The sequence below is a fragment of the Capsicum annuum genome, chromosome 3 (assembly GCF_002878395.1).
Source record: "Capsicum annuum cultivar UCD-10X-F1 chromosome 3, UCD10Xv1.1, whole genome shotgun sequence".
Classification (NCBI taxonomy): domain Eukaryota; kingdom Viridiplantae; phylum Streptophyta; class Magnoliopsida; order Solanales; family Solanaceae; genus Capsicum; species Capsicum annuum.
In genome coordinates, this window is record NC_061113.1 from 110,649,874 (window position 1) to 110,665,213 (window position 15,340).

The following is a 15,340-nucleotide window of genomic DNA, read 5'->3' on the forward strand; positions in this document are numbered from 1 at the left end:
CTTTCAGGGAATAACTCGAATATGCATTTGTTAAATTTTATTAATATCTGTAAATTCTTTGATAATACTGGAGTAGGGAAAAATACAATCCATCTATGACTTTTCCCATTGTCTCTATCTGGGAAGGCAACCATGCAGTTAAATAAGCTAGCACCTGATTCTATAAAAAAACTAGAGGCAATTGAAAGAAGCTTTCCTATAAAGGTTCTTTCTGCCTTGTAGAATATTATAGTTGAGGGATGAGACTAGCAATTTTAGGAAACTGCCAAATGAAGCTCTTCATTAGACATTGGTATGATTCACGAATAAGTTGACTCAATTTATTAACCTTAAGATGACTTATGAGCATTTGATGGAGAATTTTTTAGGGCTTTTAACTTATTACAAAAGCAATTGTGAATAATGTTGTAGGAGGAGGGAACATTCATGGATCTTAGTTTCACTGAAGCTATGGAGATGCTAAAGAGAATGACTAAGACAAGTAAAGATTGGCATACTAGGGATTCTGTGGTATCAACTAATACTGGGTATAGTAAAATGTCAACAAAATAGTGCAGGAGAGAAGAAAAGCATAATCAGGAAATGACTCACACAAAGACAGAGATGGATTACTTACAAATAATCTATTATCATGGAATATAGAAAAGTTAAAAGTTGTAGGGTCACATAGTAGAGAAGTTGAATATAATTCTGATGTGGAGGCAAACTATTTCAATAATCTGGGTGTTTTTGAGGCAATTTGAAAGGAAATCAAGGTCAGAATTACTACGAAAAGGCTGGTTATCGATATCGTGACAAAGGCAGCTGAAAGAACAAGACCGATAAGAGTGGTTTGTATGTACCACTCAGGAGTCCTAATACTGCTATGACTAGTTTGGGTAAGATATAGATGGATGATATGATGGCTATATTGCTTAAAGGAATGGAACAAACAGATGCTAGTGGTAGGGAAATAAAATGTGACTTATCACTGATGAGTCAATTAGTTGACTCATATTCCACTTAGATTAAGCAATTAGAGCAACAGATGAACCAGTTGTCGGTAATGTTTAATTAGAGGAAGGGGGAACATTCCTAGTAATACTATACAAAACCCATGGAATGATAGTTCATGCATGGCTATTACCACTAGAAGTAGTAAAGTGTTATGTGGCCCTTGTTTAGGCTAAATTGTTTTAGATTATGTGGTAGAATTAGGCACAGAAGAAGATGGAGAACATATAGTAGAGTCTGAAAAGAAAGAAAAGGTAGAGAATCCATTTAAATAGAACCAGGTTGATGATTTAGATAAAGACAAAGAGAAGGAAAGAGAGTTGGCTGTTACAAGAGTACAAAAAATACCTTATCCATTCTCACATAGATTGCGGAAGAAGGCATATGAGACTAAATTTAGTATGTTCATGTCCATTCTGAAGTAGTTTACAGTAAATGTGCCTTTGGTTGAGGTGCTAGAATAAATAATTATGAAGGATCTTGTGACAAAGATGCGGACTGTGAGCTATTAATTGGTGGATAATCTCTATCATTGTTGTGCTATTGCTATAATATCTTTTGTGTAGACGAAGGCTGATCTGGCAGCATTCACTATTCCAATTACCGTCGGATCATTTAATTTTTCAAAGGCCCTTTGTGATCTTGGGGCCAGTCTATGCCATTGGTGGTTTTCCAAAAATGGTGTTTGGGAGATCCTACACCCACCAGTATCCGACTACTAATGGTGCATAGATCACTGAAAAGGCCTGTTTGAATTCTTTATGATGTCCTTGATAAGGTGGTCAGTATTATTTTCCCAGCATAGTTTCTAATCTTTGATTGTGAGTTGGATTTCTAGGTACCCATAATCTTGGGTAGACCATTTTTAGAAACTAAGAGTATATTAATTGACTTGAAGATCAATGAGCTGAAATTCAGGCTCAGTGATAAAGAGGTCAATTTTGATATTTTTTAATCAATAAAACCATAAAAGGAGGTGAGTGTTTTCTCAATAATTGATGTATTCCATGAAGATGAGCAAGAAGTATTAGTTGAGGAGTGATTTGTTGTGGAGACATTATCCGCAGTATTGATGAACTTTAATAGTAAGGTAATCAACTAGTATGATATTATGGTGTGTGAGTTGAACATTTGTATTAGTTGATTCTAGGTGAAGTCTGAGTAACCCATATTCTATAGTGTTGATAATTTGGTTGAAAGTAGGTATTTTGGCATAAATTTCACGAATAACAAGCCTACGTCTAACAGGTGTTCGACATAATTCCTTAAAAAACATGAAATAAAAAGGGAATAGTTGACAACTGAGTTGATAGACCATCAACCTTATGACGGACCATCACTAAAGCCATCAACAAAATAAATCTTTCATGTCTTGCTATTTAAGAAGTGAATTATAGAGCGATGGACTGTCAGTCAACTGACGGACCATAAACTAAACCGTTACTGAATAACTGAAGTATTGAGTCTCTGGTTAAGCTACGAAAGATGAACTAATGGGTTGTTACTAGCCCGAAGGACCATTACTTCAACCCTCAGTTCAAGAAAAAATATTTTCCTCCTGTGTATTTACAACTTGTTACATCTTTTGAATTAGTGATGTGATCTTATGTTCTATTTTCAGAAAAATAACTCAGAAACTACCTGTAAGGCAAGGTGGTAGGAAATATTAATGGTGTTGATACACCACTAATCAATGGAGCAGATATAAATAGCAATTGTTTGAAGAAGCACCATCTTATAACAACCGTTAAAATATGAAAAAGAAATAAGCACCGTCCTAGTCTGAAGAAGAGAGTGAAAGTGAGAGTAGCAGTAGCATAAGTTTTAGACCCGATGAGGAAGGGGTTAACACAACAAACCCCAAACCAATCAAGGAATCACAACCTAATGAAAGAAATGTAATCAAATACAATGACCCAAAAGTGCATGAATCGACTCGGCGGAAAGTTGAAGGTGCAAGGAAAAACTTATATGATTGGCTCCAACATACTCAAAATAGACCCATGAAGAGGTCCTTTATGGAAGATTATCTTATTGTCACGACTGAACTTCATGAGTAACCAAACATGGAAAGGAGATTTAATGAATATGAGTTGGCATGGCTGAGTAAGCCTCTAAGTATATACTACCCAAATCTAGTTTAGGAATTTTTTGCTAACTATTTGGCTTTGTTGTGAAAGGACTGTCCCAATGTTGCAAAAAGTATCGTGGATATGAGGAATAGAACACAGGTTCCCGTTAGGGTTGATGAGTTACATTTCAGTCTGTACACTCAATAGGATGTTGTTTGGTCCAAATTATGAAGCACCAGCCATCAAACCAGAGCTTGAGCATTATATGCTTAAAATATCTAATCAAAAGACCTAGTTGGCTCGACTTCTTACAGATAAAGATAACCCATCATAGCTGCAGGGAAAGGAAAGTATCACAAAATCATCCCCAAGTTTAAGGGTAAAGTTTTAGTGGGCCATCATTAGACTAAGGCTTATACCTACTAGAGGGGATGCTAATTTGGATAATCAAAGAAAAGTGTTAGTAGATAATATGATCGACGGCTAAAAATTAATTTCAGGCAATTAATTGCTGATAAGATGTTCATTAGTGCTCACAAGACGACAATCACATTACAATTTTCATTCTTAATCATAAAATTATGTAAGCAAGCTAATATGCCTATACTCAGGGGAGTAGATAATGAAGTCTGAACATTCAGAAGGAAAGAATTGAGCAAACAAAAGATGATTCTAAGTTTGAGATGTGAGTCCATAAGCCACCATCTTATGACACATAGTCTACACCCATTCCAGAGTCTTCAGAAATGCCTCAAGGTATTTCTTTTCCATTATCCACTCATGTACCACCAGGTTATGTGGTAGCAAGTACTTTTATAGGTTTATAATCTAGGCTTCCCATAGGAGATACTTCAAACACTACTTCTGTACCACCGAAATATTCAGAGTAAAGGTTGAAATAGGAGAATTTTGCAAAGACTGTGAAGGCTCAGAAGATATTTCATTAAAAATTGAAAGCTTTGTCAAAAGAATTCAAGCCATTTATAGACCATATTCTTGTTGAAGATCTCAAGCCCTTTAAAAACATACATGCAAGGATGGATGACATGTAGGAGTAGAAGAACAATTAGTTGAGAGAGCTATCCATCCCAGATTTTGCAAAGTTCGTGGCTGAGTTTAAACAAACACAGGTTGATATTGTTGAGTTGAAGAGAAAACCACCATCAAGTGCATTTGATCCAACATTTATGGTAAGAGATAAACAAGAAAGCCTTGTTGAAATCATGGGAAGGCCGTTCAATGATAAATTTAAAAAGATTGATGAAAGTGGCAACATAATATGAAAGAGAAAGAGAAGGCATGATATTTAACACCAGAAGAAAGACAATTAAGGAAGTTGATAAAACAATCAAAGAGATATAAAGAGAAGAGAGAAAAAAGTCGTTGATAAAGTAGTGGGAGTTTCAATAAATTCAGATCAAGGAGGCGGACACATGCCAGAACTAACTCTTATTCTGATACCTTTTATTGAGGAAGAAGCTGTTTTGAGTACCCCTACTACTGATGGGGTTGAAACTATCCTACATAAGTTTGAGTACGCCTCTGCTGAGGGTTTTTCTGCTTTCATACCTGAGTCTGAGGATGCCTCACCTTATTCGACTAATTCACCAGCCTAATGAATGTCTTTTCAAGTATTCTACTCCCTTGTACTTTATTGATAATGCATTAAGGACAAAGCACATTTTCTTAGTGGGGGTGGGTTCTTGGTTTTTGAAGTTAGTCACCATAGGGTTTTTGCTGCCTATGTCTTTCCCTCGTGTGTAATCTAGTAGAACCGACATGTTTTGGTTGTTATTTTTTGTTGGTTATCATTTGTGTTAATTTTGTTTCGTGATTAGAAATATGGTCTTTTATATTGTCACCTCTCATATTTATTGAAGAAGAATGATGTGGTAGAAAACTATGAACTTATTAGTTTATGAAAATACTTCAGTCGCTTAATGTCTGATGATCAACGATGGTGGATCTACGAGTGGCATTGAAGTGTTAAGTTAGAGTAAGCATAACTATGTGATGCAAGAATCTGACTTTGTATTATGAGTTGAGTATTTACTATCATTTTACATTATTTGTACTGCCAGAACTTGTCCAGTTCATTTGTGTTACTTTGTGACTGATTTAAGAGAATAGAATAAATGGCCTCCTTCAAATACTAGTACACTGAGACTTAAAAACCCCTCCAAAAGATGTAATTTTTCCTTTGAACCATTTTTGTTCCTTTATTTTATTTATTCAGCCCCAAAAATTCTGATTCACTCCCTTTGGGATGTTAGAACCTGATTTTGGCGCTGGACCAGTATTGGATATTGTGCACCTTAATTTAGGCAAAATGCCAAAGATAAGAGTGGCTACTATTAGAAGTTGACAATTTGATGTAAGTGGTTTGAGTTGTGATAAAATGACTTATCTAGCCATGATCTATTTAGATAATGTGCACCTCAATAGACAACATCAATATAAGTTGAAAGTGGCTGATGTAGACCAAAGAAAGGGGTTTATTTTGAAACTGTTGGATAAATAATATAGGTTTTAAGAGGAACGGAAAAGAAATAGTTATGGTGACTAGAAATTAAGGACAAATAAGGTGAAGTCTTTACTTGAAGTCACTATCCCAAAATCCTTTCTCACCTGTCACCAAAGCCTCATTAGAAGCTATAAAAAATCATGTCTGATCCTTGCACATCAACCATAGGGTGTGTAAGATGATAAGGGAAAGCTTATGGTATATGTGCAGTATTTGAAACTTCATTTGTGAGAGTAAGAGTCTTAGTTGATAGTTAGAATGTGAAATGAAAAAATGTTGAAGGTTTATTTGAATGTTAGGACAATCTGAGTTGTACTTGTTGTTACTGATTTCTTTCAGATGTTTTGTCCATAACCATACATGTGTTGGATTGTAAAATAATACCAATTATGAATCCTAGTGTATTGAGACTTTGTGATTAAGGTGACAATTAAGTAGGTGTGTAATGCATTGTTTAATAGTGGAATACCCGTCATTTTTCTTGGTTATACATGTGATGCGGCATTGAGTTTCTTGAGTACAAGAAATCGTCTTAAGTTGAGGGTGTTGATGTTTTGACATTTGACGAAACATTTTGCAACTTTCACAAGGGATGATTTTCTGTTTTTAAGCAACTATTGAGGATTTGATGCTAGGTTTAACTTGTTCTCATGTAAATGACTTGGAAGAAGAAATAACTTGAAAAAGCAGGAACTGTATGTTTGTGAAAGACTAACTGACGGGCCATCAACCTTGTGACAGAGAATGACTGAGTCTGTCATCCTTAAATAGAAAAGAAGAAATAGAGGACCTAAGTGACAGTCCTAGTGATTAACCGTCAGGCTAGTGATGGACTGTTTCTATGTCTGTCGGACTTAAATAGAATGAAGATCATCAAGGAGTGAATGATAGATTAGGAAATGGACCATCAGTCTAGTGATGGGCTGTCACCATGTTTGTCAGAGCTTAACATAACAAAGGTGATTTACAAACCAAGTGACAGTTCAAGCGATGAACCGTCACTTTGATCGTCAACCATTATGCGACATCCTGCATTTTGAATTTTAAATCTACACTTCCTGGGAACATTTAAATACTCAGTTTTGGGTTAGATTACACAGCTTTTTGACTGCTTAAATATTTTGTAAATAATAATTCTCTGAGATCAAAATTATTACTTTTGATTTTTCTTTAACTTTATTCACCATCCATCTAAGATCAAGAACAATCCTTTTTGTCTTTGTAACTAATTTCTTAATTGTTTATTATAATTACAATGGAATCTTTCTTATGTGTGGTTAAATCTCCCAAAACTACGGTTATGGAAGCCTTGGTGTGAATTGTTGTTAGGGTTGTGAGAATGCTCAAATTCCTTAGATAATTACAATTGCATAATCTTCTCTTCAAATTAATTATCTTTATTGGTTGCAAACTTGAAGGGTGTACCTATGAACACCACTTGTTTGAGTAGAAAAGTTGGTGTTGGGAAAAGAGAAGAATTACAAGAAATTCAAAGGCTTTAACCTTTGGGTTATATATTAATGCGTTAATAGGATTAACCCACTTAAGGATTTAATTGAACATTCCACATCACTCTTGAATTTTGAAAGAATTAAAGTGTAGCTATCTATTAAGGTTGAGAAACAAATTGATAGGCATTAGAGTTCAATTAACCCTGCAATTGGAATTGTTAATTAGGGATTTTAAATAGCTCACAACCTTGATTTCAGTAACATCTTGGTGATCATAATCCTATTTTACTTAACTCTTTGAATTCACTCATCAAAATTCTCAATAGTTCGAAGGCAAATTGATACTATCAATAATATCTGTCAACAACATAGCCCCTGTATATCTGGAAACCTTTGATGACTAGTCTGTTAATACTAATATAACTTAATCAACACCATATTACTTGTGGGATTCAACCCCAACCTAGTTGGGTTATATAATTGACAATGGCCGCTTACACTTTCTAGAGAAAGTTGTCATTTGGAGGTATCAATGAGCCTCTACAAAATAATTTCCTCGCAAACCATTAACATTGGAGACACATGATCTACCTTGTTACCTCAAGATATCATCACCACAATATCCAAAGCCATCACTTTTTGGTGACCTACCTCACCCTTGATCTGCATCAAGATAGGATCAAAAACCTATTTCTTCTTCACCTCTACATGAACAGATGACTTTGCCACATCTTGAACAATCACACCACCATCCTCAGAATCAATGATGTGGACTCCATTATTAGTCAAACAGTGAATGAACTTCTCGAAATTGCACTTCTCCTTATCCACATGAGATAAGCTCCCATGGACAACCTGTTAAGATCATCAACAACAACATTAACTTTATCTGGGTGATAGTGGAGACTCATGTCATTGTCTTTAAGCAACTAAAGCCACCTACTTTACCTGAGTTTTAGTTCTTTCTAAATGAATACATGTTGCAGACTCTTTTGATTAGAATAAATATCTATATGAACGTTGGACAAATAGTGTTGCCAGACCTTTAATACAAACAACTCAGCTAACAATTCCAAATCATGATTCGGATTGTTTTTCTCCTGAACCTTTAACTACCTAGAAGCATATGCAACCACCTTGATAGGATGCATCAAAATGCAACCCAGTCCAATTCAAAACACATCACAATTGATAACAAAACCATCAGTACCCTTTGGTAGAGTCAAAATAGGAGCCAAAGTTAACTTATCCTTCAACATGTCGAATCTACCATCACAAACATCTAACAATGAGAAATTCACCTTCTTCTAAGTCAATTTAGTGAACGGGGCAACAATAGAAGAGAAACTTTCCACAAACGTTGTATAATAATAGGCTAAACCCAAAAAGCTCTGAATTTCAATTGGACTCATGGGTCTAGGCCACTTTTTCACCATTGGAAATTTATGTGGATCCACCATGATCCCTTTACTAGAAACAAAATGACCCAGATAGGACACAACATTCAACCAAAACTCATATTTTGAGAAATTTGCATACAACTGCTGATCTTTCAAGGTTAGGCAACACAAGGCAGAGGTGATCGACATGATCTGCCTCACATTTCGAATACACCAAAATATCATCTATCAACACAATTAAAAACAAATCCATAATCTAATGGATTACTCAATTCATAAGGTCTATAAATGTTATTGAGGTATTAGTCAAAGCAAAGGACATCACACAAAACACAAAATATCTTTACCGAGTTTCAAAGGCAATCTTAAGTATACCCACTTCTTTAATCTTAAATAGATGGTAACTCAAAGATCAATCTTAGAGAAGCACTTAGCACCCTGAAGCTGATTGAAGAGATCATAAATCCTAGGAAGCGGATACTTATTCTTCACCGTTACCTTATTTAATTGGTGGTAATCTATAAACATCCGAAGGGACCCATCCTTCTTACACACAAAGAGAATTAGAGCACCCCAAGGAGAAACACTAGGGCGAGTGGAACCCTTGTCTAGAAGATCTTTCAATTGCTCATTAAGTTATTTCAACTTAGACCAAGCCCATCTATAGGAAGGGATAGAAATAGGATGGGTGTCTGGAAGAAGATCAATCCCAAGAAAATTTCCCTGTAGGGAGGAACACCATAAAGATCATCACGGATTACCTTAGGAAACTCATAGACCAGAGGGACTGAATGGAAAGAAAGACCATTAAATCTAGAATCATTTACATGCACTAAGTTATAGAGACACCTTTTGGAAATCAACTTCCAATCTCTAATACACAAAATGAACCTTACCTTAGGTACCAATGAACTTCTTTCCCATTAAATCACTGGCTTATTAGGGAAGTGAAAACTGACCCTTCTGGTCTGATAATCAAAAGATGCATAGAACTAATACAACCAGTCTATCCCCAAAATCATATCAAATTCTAATATGTTTAACTCTATCAGATCCCACAAGGTCTCCCTACTACAAACAGATATCACACAACCCCTATACACTATTCTAGAAACAATGGAGTCACTCATTGAGGAAGACACAAAAAATGTATCTGAAATACACTTAGGATCAATCCTAAAATGAATAGCCATATAAGGGGTCATATAAGATAAGGTAAACTCGGGATCAAGTAAACAATACACATCACTTAAAAAGTTTGAGCATACCAGTTACAACATCCTGCAATGACTCAGAATGTGATAAATGGCAAGAACGTACAGACTATTCTGACCAGTGTCGATGCCAGAAAAAGAAGTAGCACCCTTTGGTTTAGGAGCTAATAAAATAGCAACGTGGATCTTATTTTCCCCATCAGCAACCCTAGAAGAAAAATTCCTCTTCATATGACCAATCTGACCATATTAAAAGAACTTGTTACTCTCCCCTTCACAAATACCATGATACACCTGACAACAAAGTCTATAAGGGGGATATAATGGATTTTACTGAGCCATATGAGCATATGATTTAGCACCCTACGCCTAGGATCTAACACTATTCTAAGAACGACTATCACTTAATGGCTTCGAATAAGGAGCACTAGCAGTAGAGTAGGAACAAAAATTACCCCACTTCTTCTTAGGTCATTTTCCACCATCTCTACCACTCCTCTGCTGACCTCCACTAAAATCCAAATATCAAAACATCTTATTCTGCCTTTCACTCATCTCTTCTTTCTTCTTTCTCTTATCTTCTATTTGTTACATATACACCATAAGTCTAGATATGTCCATATCCTTATACAACAAAGTGGCCTTGCTCTCAAAAATCAACTCACAAGACAAACCAAAAGCAAACTTCATTATTATAGCCCACATGCTAGACACTAATTTTTTGGCATATCATGATCGCTGATGAAACTTCAAGGCGTACTCCTTTACTGTCATCCTACATTGCGTCAAGTTTATGAATTCCTCAACTATTAAGGAAAAAAGCGATCAAGATAAGAACTAAAAAGGTCATCCCACAAAGCAGACTTAGCATCATCACCCCTAGACTGATCCCATTCCACATACCACTGATATGCCATATCTATTAATTGATAGGCCATGAACTCCACACCCTCCACATCAGTATTATGCATCACACAAAAATTCTTTTCTATCACATCAATAAAATTTGAAGGATCTTTATCAACTTTAGAACTAATAAAGTCAGAGGACTCAACCTCATTAATTAACCAAATCTAGTAAAATTAGAGTATTGAGCAATAGAAGAAACACACTCAGTATGAGAGTTCACCAGCTGGGTAAGCAAATGAATCGACTTATGAAACTCAACATTAGACACATTATCTTGAGATGTTCGAGGAGGGATAGGGACAACCAGTAGAACTTAACAAGGGAAATTAGAAGCAGCAACCCAAGACCATATTAAACTCTTTAAGTGGGATGAGTCCATCCATATTGTCCTCAGATGGAATAGAAGAGTTTCCCTTATCATTAGATCTTATAGGACGCATGATCTAAAAATCAAATATATGGGGATTAGAGGAGATTTCAAGACCTTAGACTCTATAGGTCAAAATAGAATAACAAGAAAGGGAAACATTCCTAAATTCATCATAGCCTCTCCATTATAAGTATGGTGAGCTAAACACCCATAAAAGAGACTCTACTTTACATGGCTTTATGGACACCCAATGATAGCAAACCTAGACTCTAATACAAACTTCATCATGACCCAAACCACGACCTAGCCGTGATGGGCCTCTCTTATCCACTATGGACCAGAGATGACTATCTAAACCTAACAAAACACCATACACCATCCAACAATGATAAAATTTTGAACATATAAAAAGATGGAACAAGATAAGTTCAAAGAATAATAGATATGTCTGCAGCCGATAACCAAAAACAGACTAAACAAATCCAACTAATATCAACCAAGTCCATAGTAATCCAACAAAGAATTAATGCCAAAAAAATATAAAATCAGTCTTGGTCGGGACATCTCCCTGACTGTAACAATGACAATGATAATTTTAATGATTATAAAAACTCAAAATCCTTATACATGATAAGAACTAATGAAATCTCTAAGTCTTGTTTAGAAATTAAGCTCACTACTTCACCATAATAAACTGATGAATCTAGCCGATCCACCTAACGTTGTGTAGGAAAAGTAGAGGTATCTCCAATGACTGAATCCTATAGGGATACGGAGTTTGGAGATGGTTAGTGGGTTGAGCACCAACATGTAACTCAGGAATAAGGATAACATAATGTCGTGATCAATTGTTTGAGATCATGTTATCAATTATTTGAGATCATTCAATTTCGATGCAAAAAATCAAATACATATACATATATATCACATACCGGGATAGGGAACAAGGATTAATATGCACTTTAAAACTTCAGCCTGGATTATGTAGCTCAACCATCACAACAAAAGAAGACACCCACAGTATATATGGTCCCAACTTTCCCACAACTGGTATGGACCCGGTGCGTGTTACTGCAAGGACTAGAGGGTATATATATGGCCTATGGTGGGCTTGAACCTTCCGTCATATCAAGGTAACGGAAAAACCTAATTATGCAATGTAAAATAAGGGACTCAAACCTGTCAATCATATGATAATAATATTGGAGATTTGAACCACTTGACCATTTAGACCACCACATCGGCAATTGTCGTTTTTTATATTGGCCTCTCAGGACCTCCACTTTCACGACTTAGATACACAAACCTCATTAAAGCCCAATTAAATCATTTATCACATATTCTTATTAATTGAACCATGATACACATTAAGGCATACATTATTGGTATCGTCATACCAACTACAGTTGTAAGGTAACATCAATATGCCAAAATAGTTTTATTATTTGGGGATATTCATAGCTCCATTAGTTAAATGAAGCATTTACTTGGGGAACTACACTACCTCATAAGGTTCAATTAAAATTCGTTATGCTTTATTGATTTTTCATATTATGCAATAGATCAATAGTAGTTCAATATACATTCTTTTCATACTCATAACCAATTTTGCAATATGAGCTTGAGGTCATACCACTTCAAAAGTCATAAGTTAAGGGAAACCATAATCCTCTCATTTATTCACCATACCCATGCATCCCATAAGTGTAAAACCATAATTAAATCATGAATAGTCATAGGTAAACCATTGGAAACACTGTTCTTAACAAACATCCGAAACCCTTAACCTATGTTTCAAAAAAATCATCAATACCATATGAACATCGCTTTAAAACATATGCTTTTAGAAAATTTTCAATTAAGGAATAGTAAAATGCCTAAAATGACCCAAATTATGGAGAGAGTCCAACCCTTGAGCCCTTGGGTGACCTACTTCTTGTAAACCCTAAGTATGGATTCTTAATAAACTTGAGAGAGAAGAAAGAATATTTTGAGTAGGTTATCATGAAAATAAGGACCCAAGTATGTTTATAGGTTGTGGTTTACTATTGGGATTAGGGGAAAGTCTAAAATACCCCCATTTAATAAAATGGAAAAATAATCTGTTAGTAGTTATGGGTCTTATAACAACTGCTCACGATTTAGTATGACTTGTCTCTATGAGTCATTCTCAATAAAGTGTCACTAGGAACACATAATGTTGGCCTTATGACTAGTATACAATGGCTCATAATGGGAGCACTACAAGAAAAATAGCCTATAAGAAAAGAAAATCTTGTCCCAAAAGTCTAAATCTTGTCCCAGTTGGTCTTTTAGGATAGGAAAAAGCTGCTCGTATCCCATCCTAACAGGCTCTGCTACTAAAGCTCAATAGCGACGAGTCAACAATGCCGGTCCTTACAATCCTTTTGAGATGGAAAAAATCTCGATCTTAATTATCCCTTAGAGTTGATATATCTTGTCCTAATAGACTAAATACTTGGTCGTATTTATTCTTTTGCGATGATACATCTCATCTCAAATAGTCTAACTACCTTGTCATAGTTATCTTTTAGTGATGGTATATCTTATTCCAAATTGACTAACTACCTAGTCATAGTTGTCTCTTAGTGATCGTATATCTTATTCCAAATAGACTAACTACCTAGTCATAATTATCTTTTATCAATGATATATCAAGTCCTAAATAGATTAACTACATCATAATAATATTTTAGAGAAGGAAAATCTCATCTCAAATAGACTAACTACCTGGTCCTTAATTATCTTTTAGGGATGAGAAATACTTGGTCCTAAATTATCCTTTAGCGACAGGCAAAATTTTTGTCCTACATCAACCTTCAAGGACAAGCAACATCCTAGTTGTAGATCAATTTTTAAAGATGAGTGATATTCTAGTCCTAGATGAAATTTCTATCAAGAATCTCAAGAAAAAAATATGATATAATTAGAGACCAGAAAACATAGTTAACATTTAGAGATGAGAAACCAACTCATCCAGCATGGCTTTAATTGCTCACCTTTTCAAATCCTTATATTTTCACCAAAATAATAAATGATAACTCCAAAATATACATTTAGAATTAAGCTGCAAATATCAAATAAATATTTAAGATGAAAGTATGCATCAGCAATAGAATAGAAGGTGCATTTAATCTTAGTATCAGTTTTCACAAATTTTCTTAATCTTCTGGGTAGGCCTAGTATTTAGTGTATAGTCTAAATCATTGATCAAGTCATTGACATATTCAATCCCAACTAAAATTCTAACCATATCCTCAATAAGACCTCTAGCCTCTCGTACTTCAGCTGGTTTGCTTGCATAAGACATGAAGCAAGGCAAGCTTATGTGAGACTTGACGCTTCCTGCAAATTTTTAGGATTACATAAAATGTTCTGATATCAACAAAAGGAAAATGTAAATGGAAGAAAAGGTACATACTAAATGGCATCAATATAGTCATATATTTGTATAGAATATGAAACATAAGATCTTGTATGACATGAATAGAGAGGTCATTTGAAGAATCTTTTACGTCACCCACTACCATACCATTGTCATGTTGACAGGTTCAAAAGGTCAAATGGTTCATGTGCCATGTAGTTGTTTACAAGAAAGAGTTATTGCAATTTTAATATTCATTCAACATCCCCATTTGTTATCTCCCCTAGTATATAATAAAATCTACAATTGTAATTAAAGCTAAAATTTTGAGATCCAGCTAGTTTATCCTAAAAACAACTGAAAGGCCTAAACAATTGTCTACATCTATCTCTCTTACCACTAAAAGTGTTCTATGGATATCAAATATAACTGAGTTAAGGTGGATACAAAGTATTTCAACAGACCATCTCCTAGTTTTTTTGTAAGATTTGGTGTTAAAATACTCCACGTCCAGGTTATTTTGCCTATCCTTGATAACACTAGTGTTAATGCATATTTCCCATGATACTACCATCTATTTCTGCATTGTTCATTCTTGCCTTTTGCTATTACATGGCGATTTCAAAAAGAAACACTGTTTGGATAATAATCTGTCTGTTCCACACAAAGGAGCAGACACATTTAAGAATAAACACTATTTTGTTATGAGATTTTTATCCTCGGTAGAATATAGTTTCAGCCTTCCAATGGAAATAATATTACATGTTTACAATCATCAACAAGAAAATGAGAGAGGCCAAACTCATGTAATATACATTTTAATAAGAAAAACTAATTTTAAATATCGGATAAAGTAATTGTGCATATGATGAAACCAACCAAAACTGACAGTAATGCTTAAGTATTTCATAGCCTCAATAAGATGCTTTGAGAGTGTCAAAGAACCTGTCAGAAAACTCAGGACCGATCTAGCGCCATTAGCCAATAAAGGGGTCTAGAATTAGACACATATCTTTCAAGGG